The 6,145-nt window shown below is 36.1% G+C and overlaps 1 long non-coding RNA gene across 1 annotated transcript; it reads left to right on the top strand.

Annotated features, from left to right (window-relative positions):
- Positions 1–1,249: 1,249 nt before the first annotated feature.
- LOC135057497 (uncharacterized) lies at positions 1,250–2,039 on the top strand. Its single transcript, XR_010244162.1, has 4 exons — positions 1,250–1,296; positions 1,647–1,724; positions 1,800–1,874; positions 1,965–2,039. It is a non-coding gene; the product is annotated as an uncharacterized LOC135057497 (long non-coding RNA).
- Positions 2,040–6,145: the final 4,106 nt, after the last annotated feature.

Here is a 6,145-nt window from a genome sequence, read left to right as displayed (position 1 = left end):
ATTTATAATTTCAAATTATTTTTTATTTTAATATTCTGAAGAGCAATGCGACAGTAACACACACATATAGTATAAAAATGATTTTAGCATCCACAAGCAAATTTAAATAAAATTAATAAAAAATTAAATATAAAAAATTAATAAATAATAAATAACAAAAACATTTTTTTTTTTGACCATTTGGAGGTCTCTTTGAGGGAAAATGGGTTATTTCATTGTAAAATATTACGTCATAGTCATGAATTTATATTAGAATACCAATGATGGATGAGCTGACATATTTTTAACAAAATCCATGTCATAAAAATAATTGCTATGGAAGTCTATTATGTTTCCTATAATACTCTTGAAATGGTAAAACAATAAATGCATATGCAAATCCAACATGTATCTCTAATTGAGAATATGGTGTTTAATGACAGATTATCATTTATATATATTGGATCAGTGGGGAGGGGAAACTAACAGGCAATGTCTCATATGTGGGCTCGCTGACCATGGAGGTTGCTAGGTGACAACACCATTTGAGCCATAAGCCGATATCAGAGGTTGCCAAGACATCAGGACGCCACAGACCGATATTAGAGGTTGCTAGGATACCAAGATGCGGTTTCCGTCATGTAGATAGTTGAGATCACGTGGTGGTGCGCGTCGGGATGTACGTGCTGTATCGCGTGTTGTTACCTAGCAACCTCTATGATGCGCCACGCGCATGGTTGGGAGCCGAACCGGCCCACCCAGGATTGATGATGCGTGGTGCATCAGAGCAGGAGGACACACCCCATTGCGCTCCTGTCCAGCATTGTTGAGGCGTGATGGGGCGAAACAAGAGGACTTGCCCCATGACGCGGTATGAGTCAGATGGGAGGTGCGGCTCGAGGGAGAGCCTATACCAATAAGACAGCCCTCTCTCTGACTCCTATTTTTGAAGTGAAAGATCAAGCAGGAGGAGTCATTTAATTAATTAGTAGGTGGAACGCAGATTGGAACGCATGCTGGAAGTATGCTTGTCCGATCAGGTGTAAGTAATTTAGCACCTTTAAAGTGACTAAAGATCTGTTTAAAGTATAAATTAAATATTTAATCCACATTAAACAATTACTCCCATCTAAGGATCCCTATAGAAGAAAAATATGGATTCATAAATAAAGTTTTTTGGCTCTATTCAGGCTGATCTAATCATTAAGAGTTATCTAATTAAAGGAAGTGATGTAAGTGTGCTAGCAGCTTAAATAACAGCTGCATCAATTACCACTTCATTCTGTGACTTCCACACACAGCCAAATTTTCTCCAGGGTGAGTCCTCACATCATTTCTATTTGTTTCACTTTTTGAAGGCTTTAACTATTAATCATGAGTGTAATTCTTTTGCTGGTCTGGTACCGAGGAGTTGAGATTTTTCTTGCTGTTAAAAGTGGGCCTTTATAAGTATTAATAATGCTCTGATTTCTGATAAAAATGACTTTGAAATCTGCTGGATTTTAGCTATTTGTTAGAACTGTGCCTTCTTATAAATAATGACAGTGTTGCTGTGTTTTTCTGGAAAAAAATTTACTTTGTGAAACTTATTGTAAATTGTTACTATCCCTATGGTTGGAACTGTGCCCTCTATTTTGACAACAACAATGTTTCCATTTCTTTGAAAGGATCTATTCCTTGAGACCTATTGAGGAAGTCGCATCTTTTTTATCCTTGTGATTGTCAAACCAGCCATATAAGTTTTGGTATGTACACTCATATATGTGCTAGTGATCTTCTATGACTGACACACCTTACACTAAAAAAAATTTAATTGAAAGCTTTCAGAATTTCACGTGAGTCAACATTGAAACCAGAAATAATTTTGACTATAAGAGCAGAAGACCACACTTTAGGTATACTTATAGTAGAATTGGCTTGACCGTGTAATAAATTACATGGACAGGTATTTCTATATAAATACCAATATTTGTGTATTTCTTTAGCAGTCTGCAAAAACGCCGACATATGGTTGCCGACAGTCCCAATGGACTATGATCAAGAGTTTTTTTAGACGGCCCTTAAGGAACTTTGCTTGATCAATTTTAAGGTATGTTATCTTTTATGATCAATTAATAGGTTCTATGAGGTGGGAAACCATTAAAAATGGTCTACATCCAATTCCCTTTCTCTTTCTATTAGGCAGTGCTTATAAAAACACTATTCTATAGATTTTATATACAAAAAGGATAACCATTTAAGTTCCAGTCAGAAGCACGAATATAGGAGCTCTACCCATTAAATTCTAATAAAGGAGAATTTGATTAATCCCTATTTGGAGGTATGTCTTAGTCACTATTTGTAACACTAAAATGGATAATAAGAATAATGTCCTAGTAGTTCCATCAAATAAACACATCTTAGAATGTGTTATTCATATTTCAGGTTACGATCTGCCATAGAAATCTATCAAGAGCAAATCATCCTTTTCCCTATATGTGGTAGGTATATATAGGAAAAAAAATGCTTTGCATACCACAAAGATATATGTGTCTATACATATATATACATATATGTATATATAATATTCCTATCTCACAATAGCAGTTTTTCTCAAATAGAACATTATCTTTTTCCCCAAACAAGTTGCCCCTGATGAAGTCGATAAGACGAAACGCGTTGGGTTTGTCAGTCAGAAAAGCGCACCCTAGTTTGTGAAGATACTCCCTTCGAGCTCGCACCTTGAAAAAGGTGAGGGAGTATCTAGAATCCATCTTACAAACATGTTGGTTGTGGCTGTGTTTTATTGATACAATTTTATATCTTGAATTGTGTACCAAAATTCATATGTTCAAATATATGTTATTAAAAAAAACTTTTTATTAATTGGCCTGTTGGCCTCTTGTTTGGGTGACTTTTTGGTGAGGGGTGTCTGTTACAGGTCCCCAGATCTAAACATCCTCCAGTCTACATTTTCCGACGAAATAAACGCTGGAAGATTTGTGTAACTACATTTCATTATTAGCGCACTTGGGAATTTATGTTTTCTCTGTATGTTTTTGAGGTTTTCCAACAAAGACCTCTCCCAGTGTGCCGCTCCTGAGTTGGCGCAAGATAAAGATACTTTTGTGTATTTCTGTATCTATTTTGTTGTGTATCTGTAATTGCTGCCAGTATGCCTATTTTTAAGGATAGGACATCAAGAACACATAAATGTAAAAATCTATTTTCAGAGGATATAGATAGTACGACACCTATTAGTAATGAAGAAGATTATTATTCCCAATTAAATATGATAGAAAAACTGTCCATAAAGGAAATGAAAAATTGGTATGAGATAGTGACACTAGAAAAATATATTGAAGTAGGGAGAGTCCCTAGGGGACTACGCATATTGAAAAAGCCAACATACGGTATACAAAGCGAACCCTTTATGAAAATCTGGAACGATATCTTAGGAGACTGTTCCAAGAAATTAATGGGATTATTAATATCAGAAAGGAAAAGGGATCTAACTAAGCTAGAGGAGGAACTAATGAAACTAGAGACTTCAGTTACTAAATTTGAAACTAGCGAGGAATTTATACATGATGTTGGTAAACTTCAAAACCAACTTGATATAACAGAAAGCGAAATTATCTCGAGAAAAAAGAACAAATTCTCTAGGGATAAGGAAGATTACCAAAAAGGATTAATATTTGATTGGGCAAAAAATGCGAGACAGAATGATAACCCTGCCGCACATCATGCCCATAACCGTGGTATTAATGTATACCAACAAGAGAGATATAACCACAGAAATGATCAAAGAACGAATCCTAGGAGGAGGGATGGTTACTATCAAGGATATGGAGATAGGAGAAGGCCGTCTTACCGTTCTCCATACCCCATCAGGAATGGATATAGGAATATAATTAATTCTTATCATGACCAGAGGAGAAGGCGCCGTTCTTCGAATAGATATGACACCTTCTTCCATACTAACAAATATGAAACTCTTAGGTCACCTTCACCAAATGGACCTAATGACCATTTTTGGCATAGATTCAGCCACACCCCAAGGCAGAAAAAGAGGCCTTGGAATGGAAGAGGCAAAAGAGGGGGGAGAAAGATCCCCAAAAAAAAGACGCCCATTGTTTCATCTGAAAATGGGACAAAAACCGGGATCATCAACCTCTCAGGCAGAGAACTATGCGCACCACAAACAGCGCTATTAAATAAGGGACTGAAATTCGCACCTGACCAACATGCGGATAAGTTCGATTTGTTTATCGACCTAAATAAATATATTAGGTCTCTTACATTGCAGCGACATTTTTTGAAACACCCTCCAGTTTCGGTTACACAAGAACCACAAAAACCGCTAGTAGCTCCCCCATCCAAGTTTTACCCGGTGGAGTCGAGGGGAAGTAATGTTGATATCTTTTACGAGTCAGTTAAAGACGACTTTAGGGAATTAAAAATAAAAAACAATAAGTATACTTCCAATCTAAATCCAGAAGAGAAAAAAGCCTTAAATCACCTTAAAAAAGAGGATAATATCATTATTAGGAGTGCAGATAAAGGGGGAGCTGTAGTTCTACAGGACAGAACTGACTACCTTAAAGAAGCATATAATATACTTAATGATGCATCAACTTATACTAAACTTGAAGATGACCCCACTAAAAGCTTTAAAGAAAATTTAAGAGTTCTTCTATATGATGCACAAAGAAATAATGTAATATGCAAAAAGGAATTTGATTATTTATGGGTGGAACATCCAACCACCGCCATTTTTTATCATCTTCCCAAAGTCCATAAAAACATACAGTCTCCCCCCGGAAGACCAATCATTTCGGGAATAGATTCCTTGACAGCGAATCTTTCACATTATATCGATCTAAAATTACAATCTTACGTGAAAACCTTACCGTCCTATTTGAGAGATTCCACCAGCCTGTTACAGGCGTTAGACGGATATACGTGGGGCATTGAAGAAAGATGGCTTACAATTGATGTACAAGCCTTGTATTCCTCTATACCCCACATGAAAGGTATTGAAGCAGTGCGATCTTTCCTGGTAGCTGATACAGAAAAATCAGAGGTTGAAACCAAGTTTATTTTGGAGAGTATAAATTTTATACTAAAACATAATTATTTCAGGTTTGAGGACTCCCATTACCTCCAGCAGCAGGGAACTGTGATGGGGACTAAATTTGCCCCATCGTATGCTAACCTGCTGATGGGAGTATGGGAGGACTCTTTCATATAAGGATCTGAATATGAGAAAAGTCACATCAAATTATACCGAAGGTACATAGACGATTTGATTTTCATATGGAAAGGAGACGAAGAAAGTGTAGTACAGTTTATGGAATATCTTCAAGTTAATCCTTTCAATTTAAAATTTACGTTTAAGACTAACACAAATCTGATAGATTATTTAGATCTGAAATTAGAAAGCATAGTAGGGAAGGAAGTTGAAACATCGACTTTTTTTAAAGAAGTCGATGCAAACAATTTCATTCCAACATCAAGCTGCCACCATCCGAAATGGATTGAAGGAGTTCCCTATTCTCAGTTCCTCAGATTGAGGAGAAACTACAGCACCTTCAGTGACTTTATAATACAAGCTAATGCACTGAAGGAAAACTTTATAGCACGTGGATATGATCAGATTAGAATTGAAGAAGCCATACAGAAGGCAAGTAATATAAATCGGGTGAATCTTCTATCTTCAAATCCAATTCCCAAAAAGAAAAGGGACCCTAAATGTAGGCCTTTCATAACCCAATTCAACAAAGAAAACCGTTTAATTACTAAAATACTAGATAAACACTGGCCAATCTTATTAAAAGATCCAATTCTTGGACCTTCACTTCCTCCCAAACCACAAGTAGTTTTCAGAAGGGCAAAGAACTTGAAAAGTATTTTAGCTCCAAGTACATTGAAATCTAAGAAATCCACTGTTCAACCCAAATTAAATTTCTTGTTGGAAAAAACTATGGGATATTTCCCATGTAATAGGTGTATATGCTGCAAGCATATGGAGAAATCCACCTTCTCCTGGAAACATGAAAATGGAATGGAATACACTCTAAAAGATAGAGTCAACTGTAATAGTGAGTGTGTCATTTATAGAATAACCTGTAGTTGCAACCTAATGTATATAGGCAAAACAAAACGCAATTTCAAACTTAGAATC

This window comes from Pseudophryne corroboree, chromosome 3 (assembly GCF_028390025.1).
Source record: "Pseudophryne corroboree isolate aPseCor3 chromosome 3, aPseCor3.hap2, whole genome shotgun sequence".
NCBI classification, from domain to species: domain Eukaryota; kingdom Metazoa; phylum Chordata; class Amphibia; order Anura; family Myobatrachidae; genus Pseudophryne; species Pseudophryne corroboree.
This window is presented reverse-complemented; position numbering and strand designations above follow the sequence as displayed.